Source organism: Zootoca vivipara, chromosome Z (assembly GCF_963506605.1).
Source record: "Zootoca vivipara chromosome Z, rZooViv1.1, whole genome shotgun sequence".
Lineage (NCBI taxonomy): Eukaryota > Metazoa > Chordata > Lepidosauria > Squamata > Lacertidae > Zootoca > Zootoca vivipara.
In genome coordinates, this window is record NC_083294.1 from 31,374,432 (window position 1) to 31,388,558 (window position 14,127).

The window sequence follows — 14,127 nt, forward strand, 5'->3', positions numbered from 1 at the left end:
ATGGGGTGGGTGGGTGTGCTTTACTGGTGGCTATGTGCGTACTTCGGTATAGGACAGGTTGATTGCTTAGAAAATGCAGTTTGTCCCTGTTCAGTGACCTGATTCACTGTTTCTGTCTCCTATGGGATATTTGTTAAGCCAGAAGTTAGTAGTTTAATTATATCATGAATGTACTTGTCTGTGTACAGTTTTTAGAACATTAACAAGGGTTTGTTTGCTTAGTTGAAACAACAAGTTGTCAATATATATATATATATATATATATATATATATATATATATATATGGGAGGCATTCGACAAACCATTTTTTAGATTTGGGATCCTTTGTTTTTATATGTTTAAAAATGCCTAAAAACGAAGCAGTTAGTGAACTTCTCAGGACAACGATTTTCCCCATTTTTCTTTCTATGCCACACAGTGCATTGTTTTTTCTACCTTCTTGTCTTATATTTTAGAATAATTTAATAAAGTAAAAACAGTTTCTCCTAAATAAATAAATAAATAAATAGCAGCTCTTAGATTTTAACTAAGACCCCAGGATCTATCAACGGAACCCAGTACAAAACACATGCTTAAAATCAAAGATTTTGGGCCCCATGATTTTGTTTTGAATAGCAGAACTGAATGGCGCTTTCTCAGTCCTTCTACACACATGAGAACATAAGATCAGGCCTGCTAGATCACGCTAATGCTTCATCTAGTCCACCACAGTCAGGTGCCTGTGGCAGACATGCAAACAGGGCACCAGTCACCTGAGCACAACAGCAGTCTCCCCTCCTGAAGTTTCCAGCAATTGCTATTCAGAAGCATTACTGCCTCCAGTTGTGGAGGCAGATCATAGCCATGAAGGTGAGCATTCACTGGTAGCCTATTTCTCTGTCGAATCCTCTTTTAAAGCCATCAAAGTTGGTGGCCATTGCTGTCTCTCATGGGGGTGAGTTCTATAATTTAACTGTGAGCCAGGTGAAGTAGTACTGTACTTTTATTTTGTCTGCCCTGAATCTTTCAACATTCATCTTCATTGGAAACCCATGAATTCTAGCGTTACAAGGGAACCCGTTTTTCTCTATCCACCTTCTCCATGCCATGCATAATTCTTTATATACTTGTATCATGTTGCCTCTTACTCAGTTCTTCGCTAAGATACCCCCACCCCCAAGTGCAGTGAGTATACCTGTATATTATATGGTTGTAATCTATCCTGGGACCTTACAGTAAAGTGCAGATTTATTTTTTTAAAAAAACACTTTATAAATAAATACACCCTTTCCTCAAATCTCTCTTTAAAAAGCTCTTTACATCGACTTTGATCCAGGATTTGGCTCTGTAAGAGATTGAAGATCATCTTGAAGATCATCTCCCAAAACAGTCAATTAGGCCTAACCTAACAGAAAGCCATGGCCAGGAATATATTTCAAATATGTTTCAAATATGGCTAGCAAACCAAGGCACGCTGAAGAATTCCTATTAGGTCGGGAGGGTGAAATTAAAACAGAAACTCTCACCTGTTTCTTGCTTTCATGTGCTGCTCTTCCCTGATGATGGCTCCACTGCATCCAGCTAAACCTAATCTGGATTTAATGTATTCACTATCCCTTGTTTCTTTAATCCCAAGGACATTCAAGGGAGGGGAAACGGCAAATCCAAAGGACTGTCAGTTTGAAGGCCTTGCTTCTTTATCCAGAAATGACAAGGTGTGTGTGAGAAGATGCCTACGATTTCCTGAACGGGCTATGCCCTGAGTGTCTGAGGAAAGGAGCAATCAGATTTGTCACTTGTTTTAAATGGCTTGAGAAAATGGAACACACCAATTGGGCAGTTCAGCAAATCTCTTGTAATGGATCGCATCACGGTTCAGTCAGTCATGTGTTGGTTTAATCCTGGGATTGACCTCTCTGCACCTGCAGGAAAGCACAGCCATTCGTTCTACAACCATTCTGAAACTTCCTTATTTGCAGACAACAGTCAGCCAGTGTCCTGGATAGATCAGAGATGGGGAACTTGTTGTCCTACATAATTTGTTGGACTACAATTCTCATTATCCCTGATAATTGCCCATACTTGGCTGGAGGTGATGAGAGTAGAAGTCCAGCAACATCTAGAGAGCTGCAAGTTTTGCATCTTGGGAGAGAGAGACTTGGACAAGCGGGCAATGGCAGCAGGGAGAGCCACAGTGATGCAATTTAAAAAGCAGAGACCGTGACAATACATCGAAAAGCTTCAGTGTACGTGAATTCATAAAGCAGCATTGATGACAATACAAACATACTGGCAAATAAATTTTAATAAATGAACCACACTTGGGTGCCCTTTTACATGATTATTTTAGCAAGTTTCATATTAGATTCTCACTCTGGGAAGCTCAGGGTGGTACGTGGTATTATCCTCTTTATTGTGCATGAGGCCTTGGGTGGCAAATCTGACCCCCTCCCTGCCACCACAGTTGTGCAGCTGACAGCCCTGCTGGGGCTTTGCCTGTGCCACCAACAAAGTGCCATTGCCCTCACCCCTGCTGCTGTGCCCTCGTTGCTGCACCCTTGCTTGCAGCAGCAACTGGATCATGGCAGCTGCAGGTGAGTTGCGGCAGGGTTGGCAGCAGTGTGAACACAGCAGCAGAAGCAGGGAGAGGGTGGGGCAGGAGCTCAGATCTGTGGGTATCATTGGGGCAGGGGCATTGGGGGGGGGGATTTTGCCTCCAGGGGTGAAATGTATTGAGCCAACCCTGCAAACTACAAACTAGACTAGTCTGGCACTGGAGAAAGATGGTGAAATTAGAAAAGCTAGAAGATAAGTGCTATAAAACTAGTTAACGGTGAGGGATTTGAGCAGATTAAAGTTGTGTCCTAGATAAAGTCTGCTGTGCTGAAGGGCAGTGAGAAGGGGGGGGGGGACGGGACAAAAAAATAGTGGAAGACTGTGGAGTAGTATAGTGATTAGAGTGGGGGCAAGGGGGAAGTAGCCTGTGGCTCTCATGCCAAAAGCTCTTTGAAAGGAATCATGTCAGACTTTTGCAAAAACAATATTTCCTTCTCCCAGCAGAATGTTGGGCAAGGAGGGACTGAGAGAGGAAGAGAGAGGGTTGTCAGAAAGAGACAGGTGTCAGGAATAGTGAGAAAAGAGAGGTGACCCCCACTCCTGGATCTCACCCTGCCCAATACTGTCTTCAGCCCCACAGAATGCCAGCATGCAGCTGATATATCACCCCACAAGGTAATGTGGGCTCTGAGAGATTAAAAGGTTGTCGACACCTTGCTTACAGTGTTTGGCTATAAATCTTCCAAGAAAAGTAGTTTGAAAAGCAAAATGAAGTCCCTACACAGGTGGGTGACTTTGGTGGGGTAGTCACTTTCTCTCACACAGAACTGGTGTATATTTAAACAGTGTGTGCGCGCACACACAGAGTTGAACACAGTGCACTTTATGGGAAACAATTTAGATGCATTAAAATCTGCTGGGAAATGAGTTCTGCATTACACAGGAAGAAGACTCACACTTTGGCTAAACGCCAAACTAAAACCAGAAGCCAATAATGGTGTCACATTAAACCATGGTTTATTTTAAACTGGGCTTGAAATGTGAACAAGCAGCATGCTGGTAAACACAGCTCAAAAGGCAATGCTTTGGTCCTCCCCGGCTTCTGTATTTAACGAAGCAGTAAAGGAGCAAGCCAGACAGAGACAGGCTTTATGTGCAAACCAGCCCTTGCAGTTAATTTGGGGAAAAGAGCTATAGTTATCGGTGCAAATTATAACATAGATATTTGGTTGGGAGGGGGTTCCCCCTGTACTTCTCCTTTCCCCTCTCCCAATTAACCTCTGTCTCCAGTGACCGCCTCCATGACATCACTGGGGCTTGCCTCTGTGACATCACCAGTAGCCGCCCCTAGGTCTCAGGTTTGGAACATGAAATCTCAGTGTCTGGGATGCTCCTTACCTGACAACCCTAACAATAATAGAATCATAGAATCATAGAGTTGGAAGAGACCACAAGGGCCACCCAGTCCAACCCCCTGCCAAGCAGGAAACACCATCAAAGCATTCTTGACATATGCCTGTCAAGCCTCTGCTTAAAGACCTCCAAAGAAGGAGACTCCACCACACTCCTTGGCAGCAAATTCCACTGCCGAACAGCTCCTTACTGTCAGGAAGTTCTTCCTAGTGTTTAGGTGGAATCTTCTTTCTTGAAGTTTGAATCCATTGCTCCGTGTCCGCTTCTCTAGAGCAGCAGAAAACAATCTTTCTCCCTCCTCCATATGACATCCTTTCATATATTTGAACATGGCTATCATATCACCCCTTAACCTTCTCTTCTCCAGGCTAAACATACCCAGCTCCCTAAGTCGTTCCTTATATGGCATCGTTTCCAGGCCTTTAACAATAACTGGTTGTGAAAGTTAGCATGCAAATGAACATCCAATATCTTGTTTTATTGTTATTAATATGCTTGCTTAACTGTTTGTTTTCTAATTAACTGTTATTTTTAATATTTGTATTGCTAAATGCTTGTGAAAGAAAGAAAAGTAAGAGGCATCGAAAGAAACCAGTTCATCTGCATAAGGAGCTTACAAATGAGCTGAAATTTAAGAAGAGTGTATATAACAAATGGAAGAAAGGAGAAATCACAAAGGAGAAGTATATACAAGTAGCCAGCAGTTGCAGGGAGGTCAGGCAGGCAAAAATTCAGAATGAGCTCAGGCTTGCAAGAGAGGTTAATAATAATAATAATACAGTAACAAAAGGTGTTTTTGGCTGTGTTCAAAGCAAGAGGAAGAACAAGCAAGTAGTAGGTCCTCTGTGTCTAGAAGATAGAGAAATGCTATTGGGTGGAACTACCGGTACTCAACACCTACTTTGCCTCTGTCTTCACCCAAAAGGAAAGCAGTGCCCAACGTGATGATAACAAAATAAATGATGGACCAGATGACCTTTAGGATCCTTTCCAACTCTGCAATTCTACAACTCTGTGATTCTGTGAGTGTGTAGAAAGATCTGGTTTTTGCATGGCTGGAATTTAGCCTACTGTACAAAGGAAAGAGTCAAATCCATTATACTGTGCATTTCTGCTTCTGGCTATGTCCACCACTTGTATCTGGCTCCCAGATGGCTGCCCACAAGGGCAGCTGCCCCTTGGGCGGGAAAGGACTGCTGTGCCAGGAGACAGACAGTCGGGTCCTGTATCCACAGCAGTGATCAGAGGAGAAATGACCACTAGGTGGAGCACAGAGAGAAGAAACGCCATAGTGCATCTGTAACAGCAAAACTGGATGCTTTCATGCTTGAAGAGTCCTCTTCAAAATTTGTCCTCATCTTAATGCTAATTCATCCTAATAAAAACACTTTTGGGTATTTTCAGTAATACATGAAGTTTTAATGCACACTTCCCCAAATGCAAGCATTTTTGTACACATTTTTGTGGTGTCACAAAATAGAAATTTGTAATAGTATAGTTGCTGGGGTCTTTTAAAAAATAATAATGATGGCATGCTACCAGACTATGTCATCATGATTCAGCTTCTGTTCCAGAATAATGTATTAAAAAAACCACCCCTGCTTTATTTTCTACTGACCTTTGTTGGAATGGATCCTCAGTATTTTTTCATTTGTGTGACATGTATACAAACATTGTCCTGCTTTTTGTTTGTAGGGGCTTGGGATTGGTGGGTGTGTTTTGGGATCATCTGTTTCTTGCAACCTCCCTCTCACTCATGTGGGCTGTCATTTTGCGAGCTCATTCCAGACGTAGCAGACAGAGATGATGGTATTAGGTCAAAGTACTGCTCATGACAGCAATTGTTAGCTGCAGGCAAAATTACATTACATTTAACCAGGTTTGCCATAGGTCAGGCAGGCACGTAATTTCCCTTCTGATATCCTAAACTCCCACAAGATTAGAATTATTGAACAGCAGGCATTAAATGAAAAATGAAATAGAAAAAAGCTCTGAAAATGCTAACTCAAATTCATAACACAAACCTTTGCTGGCTGGAGGAACAAGAAAGGAACCTAAGGGATGTGACAACAGCCACACAACTTTTATCAATTCAGGCACAATCCATCATTAGTGTGGGAAGGAAACACACACACATCCCGTCTCCAATATCAGCAACATATGGCCAAAGGTGCATACAAGCAGCTAAAAATTCTTTTTGAAAAACATCACATCATACAGCTGTTTACTTACTGCATGCAGAAAGGCCCAGAAATGTGATTTTGGAAGGATAGTTTCTTTTAGTTTAAATGTTGATTGACATCCACCTGTCTCTGGACACAGTGGAAGAGCGCTGAAGTCAAACCGTTGGAGAGTTACAGCGCCTGCTGTGGCTGTAGAGATTGAAATGGGAGAGACATGCTTTGTTGTAGCATGGGCAGTGAAAGTGTATGGTTGTGCTGATGCAGGTGTACCCTGGATTTGGACGTTGGCTCACATTAAATTGTAAACCAAACTAATTTCTTCCCCAAGCCTAGCTGTAGTGCACTAAAGTAGTATGCCACATTATGTTTATTAGTATCTTAGATGCAACTTGACTCTTGGTTGGTTTGCTTGCAACCAAGACTGCTCAATATATGATTAGAACAGGAGAAGCGGTGTTGGTTTCGCTGGTGACCTTTATCTGGCTGGCTGGCTGAGCAGGCATCAAGTCACACAGCTGGACCTCTTAGCTGAGAGCAACGAGATAAGCATCTCAAGTTCAACAGTCTCTCGTTTACACAAGTGTACAGATATAATAATCCACTCTCAGGCTGATCCAGAGGAGCCTCATGAAAGCAAGCACAGTTGTTGTCGATTTACACTTGAGTAGTCAGCGGAAGATCCCAACCACAGCTTCCTCATGAGACCTATTGTCTGGACCTTTGAACTGGCTTGGTGATGTGAGACCAGTTCCATGTTTCCATGGGAACAGTTGCCCAGGGATACGCTCCGTGGTAGAATTTACACCCTTAGGTGATAACAGAAGCTGCCTGTTAACTAATTTAGATGAAAAAGAGAGAGCCTCTGTGTGTTCCACTGGGCATTCCTTAGAGGCCACCCGCTGTGGAATGGTTTCAGAGATGGGACAGTCGCATGTGAGTGCTTTGGGGGGGGGGGTATAGTTGGCTGTATTCATGCAGGCATCCTTTTAAGACTTTGCATACATTTTAAAGCATTTCCCCAGTTACCTCAAACATCTATTGGTGTTTCTTAAAGATCAAAGACAGAGGACTGCTGATGACAGGCAAGACCTGTCAATTTGTTCTTGTGCCAGGTGAGACATCAAAAATGAATGGGAAGAGCTCAGGTTTGTCAAAATTAACATGACAAAAAGGGAATAGGCTATGTCTGGAGTTGCCAGTGTTTTCACAGGCCCTGCAGCTGGTGCCTCTAAGACTGGCCCAAGATGTGGGCAAATTAAACTGGTGGCCCATCTTCCACCACTTCATCTCAATGGCAGGGAAATGGCACACCTGTTACATTTCTGCTTGTCAGGCTGTCATTATAGGGCAGGGCCCTGCCAAAAGAAAGAAAAAGGAAGGAAGGAAGGAAGTTAGCCATCTTTATTAGCAGCATTTGATTTACCAGGAAGTAAACTCCCTCTGAATGGTAGGACTTACTTCTGAGGAAGCATATTAACACAGATCATGAAACTTTTGTGAACATCATTAATGCGGTATAAAAAGTGAAAGAGAAACAGTCGTTTTATACTCAGATCACACATTTTCACCAGTGTCCATTTCTCATTCAATTTACAAATGCAAGACAGAGGCGGCGGGGAGTGTGTGTGATTGAAGTGACAATTTCTGAATGAATGTTTCCATATCTTCACCTGTGTGGTATTTATATTTATAAGTATGTATCAGTAAGGTGCGGTAACATTTTTCATAGGGGAACAGTTAGGGCCAGAGGCACCAGCTTGCAAAGGATTTTTTTTGGGGGGGGGGGGATGTTGTGCCTGTGAGCATCACGCCTCCTTCCCTAAGCCGGGCAGAAGCTTTAGGAAGGAGGCACCAGGGAAACATTTAGTTCCTCTTGCCCAATGACTGCCCACCACTGTTTAGTAGGGCTTTCCCTATAGCCTATGCCACCATTTCATAGAATTGTAGAGTTGGAAGGGGCCATTGGGGGCCTCTAGTTCAACCCCTGTGCAATGCAGGAATCTTTTGCCCAATGTGGCACTGGAACCCACAGCCCTGAGATAAAGAGCCTCATGCCCTTTGCTGACAGAGCTATTTTGGCCAAGCCACACCCACCTGCCTGGACCTTGCCATCAAGCATGACTTGCTTCTGATTATCTGCTCTTGTTATCAACTCATGCTAGTTAGGGTACAGAATCAAGACGTTTCAAAGCTACCAGCAGAAATTAAGGAGAATAAACAGCTTTTAAAGAATAACATTTAACAATTTCCTTAAAACCCTTTTATTTAATTGAAATGCACTCATGCTAGGATTGTACTTAGAAATGTGTGTGTGCGTGTGTGTGTGTGTGCGCGCACACGCATTCCTGTGCCTTGAAACAGCTGCACAAGTATGGGGACACTCAGTGCTATTTTTCTAGAAAAAGAGGTGCCAGAACTCACCACAAACACCTCCCTTGTTCTCTTAGAAGGGCAATGGCACCCACCTGGGATGTGCCAGAACTGAGTTCCAGTAAGTTCTGGCTGAAAAAATAGCCCTGGTGACACTCAACCCATCACGTTATGTAAAATAGCACCTGTTAGGATTTCAGGTTGTTGTATAGTTGTAAAAGACACAAGTGCTTGGCACAATCTCTTTAACACTTGTGCCTTCTCCCCAGTGTTTCCTCCCTGCGCCCTTGCAAACTCTGGCTGGTCACGATAATAAAGCCAGCAGAACTAATTGCATACAAACAAGAACAGACTGGCAGCAAAATGTTACCGTGGCCTGGCTAGTCACTGGAGAAGGAAATGGGAAGGAAGCTTTTGATAAGGGCTTGGGTACTGAAAGCGGAGATCTGCCGCTAGTCTGCTGAAGGCAGGAGAGAGAGAACAAGGGGCTTGGTTAAAGTTTAGCTTAGCCTTTTAGATGTGTTACAAGTAAGCATCAGATCCTGGTTTCTGTTGGCACAGGACCATTTGGTGCTAAGCAACGCTGCAAACTGGAATTCTCACTGTCCCCTTTTCTAAATTTGAGTTCTGTAGCTCAGTGGTACAGCACCTGCTTTGCATGTAGATGGTCCCAGGTTCAATCCTTGACGTCTCCAGGTAGGACAGATTGAGACTCCTGCCTGAAACCATACAGAGCCATTGTCAGTCTGTGTTGAGAATTCTGGGCTAGATGAACCAATGGGCTGATTGGCAACCTCCTATATAGACTCATTTAATGCAGGGATACGGAATGTGTGACTCTTCTGTTGTTGGACTACAGTCCCCATCACCCCTGGCCATTGACCATGCTGGCTGGGGGGCTGATAGGAGTTGGTGCTCAACAACACTTGGAGGGCAAAGAATGACCCATCCCTGGTTGAAATCGTATCTTGAGCCAGAGAGGAATGTTTTCCTTTTCTTGTGTTGCTTATTTTAATATTACATTTATACCTCACCTTTCCTTCAAGGAGCTTAAGGTGGCATACATGGTTCTCTTCCTCTCCATTTTATCTTCACAACAACCCTATGAGGTAGATTAGCCTGAGATAGGGAAATGCTTACCTATCAGGGCATTACTTTCCTAAGAAAAACCATTGCTGAATATTTTCCTGTTGCACAGCTGTAAGAAGCCTATGAGCACTTACCTGGGGCAGGGAGGAAACCCCAACTTTCCTCATAGGTGGGCTGCAGTGGTGGGTGGTGCCCATTGGGACTGGTGGAGTGGAAGGCAGGAAGCCCAAAAAGTAGAGCCACAATGAGAAGCAGAGTCCATCAGTTCCAGTTTCCCCCCCATCTTCCATTCTGAATTCTACCAGGGCAATGCTGAGACTAAGGAAGAGGAAGCTGTGTCACCTTTTGGACTGCTTGTTAAGTAAGAAGGCAGACACGCAGGGTCTGGCTGAGGATAGACGGAGGTTGGTAGGGCAGTGCCCCATTTGTCCTAGGGGGCCAGCCTCCACTGGTATAGATCCCAAATCTATACATACACATTACCATAAGTGTACTGGAAGAAGCAAAGATCACCAGTGTCGAAGCAATGATTCTTCAACATCAACTTTGTTGGACTGGTCATGTTGTTTGGATGTCTGATTATCGTCTTTCAAAGCAACTACTCTATTCCAAACTTAAAAATGGAAAAAAGAATACTGGTGGTCAACAAAAGAGGTTTAAAGACTCTCTCAAGGCAAATCTAAAAAAAGGTAGTATAAACACTGACAAATGGGAAACACTGATCTGTGAGCACTCCAGCTGGAGAACAGCCTTTACCAAAGGTGTAATGGACTTTGAAGATGTTTCAACTCAGGATGAAAGGGAGAAATGAGCTAAGAGGAAGGCACGTTTGGGAAACCCTCGCCATGATCAACTCCTGCCTGGAAACCTATGCCCCCACTGTGGAAGGACATGTGGGTCCAGAATTGGCTTCCACAGTCACTTACAGACTCACTGTTAAGACCATGTTCATGGAAGACAATCTTACTGGCTGTGAGTGATCACCAAAGAAGAAGAAGACTGAACACAAAGAGAAGGCTGGCCTAGGCTCTTGTAGTGCTTCCAGCAAGCACCCCTTTGCTAGCAGTCCTTACAAACTGAGCAGGCATCAAAGATGCCCCAGGAGGAGGCTACAGAGGCTGCTGGAATGACTTCTGATCACAGTCATCCTTTGATCACAAAGGGTGCCGGTCAGGCCAGAAGAAAAGTACAGTACACAGTGTGCATTAGCATGAATTGAAGACTCAAAACAATTAGCCAAATATGGTTGCCAGTGCTGCTTTCTTCCTACACGGCAGGTAAGCCAGCTCTGGCAGTGATGCTTCAGATACATTCTCTTGGCTGGAAATCATAAGTACACCAGGCCTGACTCACTGTACCCATTTGCTGGCAGGTCTTGGTTTCCATTTCAGAATGGGGGTGGAGAGAAGGAGACAAGTGGCTGGGAGAGTTGCCAGTTTGTTTACTGCCCTCTGCATCATCTTTGTTTGCAAGGGATAAACAGGCAGTGATCATGCTTTTCTCTCCATGCTGCTGGGGGTAGGGGTGGGAAACCTTCACTGGTTAATTCCTGAATACCCTGTGTTCAAGGCACAAGCTCACTTTTTCTTTGACCTAAGTATGTGGCTGGCCTCAAGGTATTCTCTGGAACTTTATTCAAGAGTAGCATGCCTACGTTGTAAAATGCTTTTTTAAAATTTTTTAAGGAAGATGTTGCAGAAATTGCTGCCACAGAATCATTTGGGACCCTCCTGCAGTCGGGGATGCCCAAACCTGCCCCTTGTACTGTAATCTGACCCAGATAGTGCCTCTGATTAACACTCCTGCTTTCTGATGCCAGCACAAGACAAATTGCACCAAAAATTTGTGCAAAGTTCAGTTGGCAGGAAAGTCCTCACTGCCTCATCCTATCCAGGTTTACTCAGAACAGGAGGAGGTCCTGTTGAATTCAGTGGGGCTTACTCCTTAGTAAGTGCACATAGGATTGCAGCCTTAAGCAATACCTAAAAAGACATGAACTGGAGGGGTAGGCGAGAGATTTGCATATATGTATTTGATAAGGAGAGCTTGTAGATTCAGACAAATGCCCCCACTCTTCATTGTGTGTTGTGAACCCAGTGTCATTCTTTTTTTCAGAAGCAGATCTGTGAGCTGGGGGAGGGAGGGAGGGGGAAACAGCTGCTTCTAACAAGTTATGTTTCATGTCTGATGCGCAGTACTGTAACTGCAAATGTCACTGTATACTGAGACACTGTATTCTGGTGACTTCTGTTTCAGTGTATCTGAAGAAGTGTGCATGCACACGAAAGCTCATACCATTGACAAACTTAGTTAGTCTCTAAGGTACTACTAGAAGGATTTTTTTTATTTTGTTTCAACTACACCAGACCAACATGGCTAACCTACCTGTAACTAGTGTTTGCTTCAATCTATCTGTAAGTGTACATTTCACCACCAATGCACAGTGCCTGTCTTTAGCGTAATCCACTGACTCATTTAAAATTGGCAGTGTCAACCCTTGATAGATAAATGAGGCTACCTCTTCCTGTTATGCCATGAAGAGGAGAGTTAAATTGCCACAATTGTTTAAATTGGCTTGGGCTGCAAACCCGGGAATAAGTACAATTGAACCCAGTGACATCTGAGAAGAAATATACTGGATTGCACTGCTAATTTCGTAGTGCTAGGTTTTATTCTTCTTTCTTTGCAACTGTTCTGGGATTTACAAAAGAATGGCCTTGCTCTGGAATCAATTACTCCAAAGGCCACCTTGTTTAGCATATCTTTTTCTAAAAGTTGCTAGCTCGATGCCCCAATGTCTGGCCTTTGGAGGCTGACTGCCTCTATAGCTGGAGACAGGCCTGACTCTAGGGGTAGTCTCGGTGGTGTGGGGTGCCAGGAGGGCGCTGCGCCCTGCACCCGCCCACCAGGGCGGTGGTGCCGGAGCGATCTCCACGCCATGGCACAACGGTGCCCGACCGGCTTGAGACAGCCCTGGCTGGAGATTCTGGTGGCAGTTTAGCTATCTGAAACGTTCCATCAGTTCATTGTCTCTAGAGAGTAATCAATGAAAATTTAATTGTCTGAAAGGGCAAAAGCAGCATGTACATATGCACAATTTTTAACAAATGTGCTTACAGAAACTGCAGGTGATGAAAACCACCACAGTAGAGGCATTCCCTCTTCTGTCTTACATAGGAAGAAAGCCTCTTCTATGATGATGCCTGTTATATATGTCTGCATCTTTTAAAATAGGGATAGTGAGTCTTTTCCCAATCCCACAGGTTGTTGAGAAAAAAATGTTTGGAGTGGTGTATGCCTTTAACTGAGTAGCAGCCCTAATTCATAATCATGGATAGACCTGGATTCCATTTGTGTAAGCCTTTTCAGAACGGCAACCCAAGTTGGTGGCCACCACTATACCTTGTGGCAGTAAGTTCCATAGGTGGTTAATGGCCTGGCATGTGAAGAAATGCTTCCTTTTGTTAGTCCCGAGCCTACAGTCAATCAGCATCAGTGTGTGACTTAAAGTTAGAAATATGAGAGAGGAGGAAAATACATATCCAGCTACACCATTCATAATGTTATAAGACTTCTATGCTGCGAATGTATAATGAATTTAGTCCCCCCCCCTTCCAGGTTTAAAAACCTTTTCTTAACTAATAGTGGTCTGCATTGGGGGCTGCTTCCTGTTGCCTTCAGAAATCTCTTTTCCAGGCATTTGGCCTTGTCAAATCAAGCATTATCCACTGCTTAGCACAAATGGTTTTTTACGGGCCGATTTAACACTGGTTTCTCTGTCTTCCTTTAGTCACCCATCTGCCTCCAGACCCAGAACTTTACTATATTTGGGAAAGGGACCGTGTCAGTCTCTTGGCAGGGTTTATTGGTTTCCTCCTGGGTCCTAACACAATCCAATGCAATGGTAGGGGAGCAAAGACAGCTGTGCACTTAAGGCAGGTTGCTTGGGCCTTTAAGGGGATTTAAGTTGCCTTCAGTTCTCTTCCAGTTATAGTATCTTAGATGCTTTTCAGGGCAGGCAGGCAGGAGGCAAAAGAAAGATGAATGGCTGGCAAGAGGGATATTTAAGCAAAAGACTAACTGCATATTTTGCAATCACAGGATTTTTAAAAAGTCCCACACCCATGAATAGACCAAATCATTCTGCATGTAAAGGAATTCTTTTTCTTATGCTCCAGACTAACAAAAGCATAGGGAATAAGGGTTAACAAATTAAAATTGTTCAGGATTGTAAACAGGGGGGGGGTGTATTTTTAAATAAATGAGCACATGCATGGCCAAATCAATTTAAAATCAAATCAATTCAGAGAAACATTCTCTGCCCTCATCTTGAAGTTTTCATAGAGGCAATGGGACTTATTTACGAATGTTGTTTGTTTGTTCATTTGTTTGTTTATTTAAATGATCTCTGGTTTATATGAAATAATGTGGGGTGGGGAATAATGTACCCAAAATCCACTGCTGGCATGTTATTGATTTACTTTCCCCCAGCCACAAGGAGAAGACTATTGGGATAATGTTGTTGCCCTCTGTCCC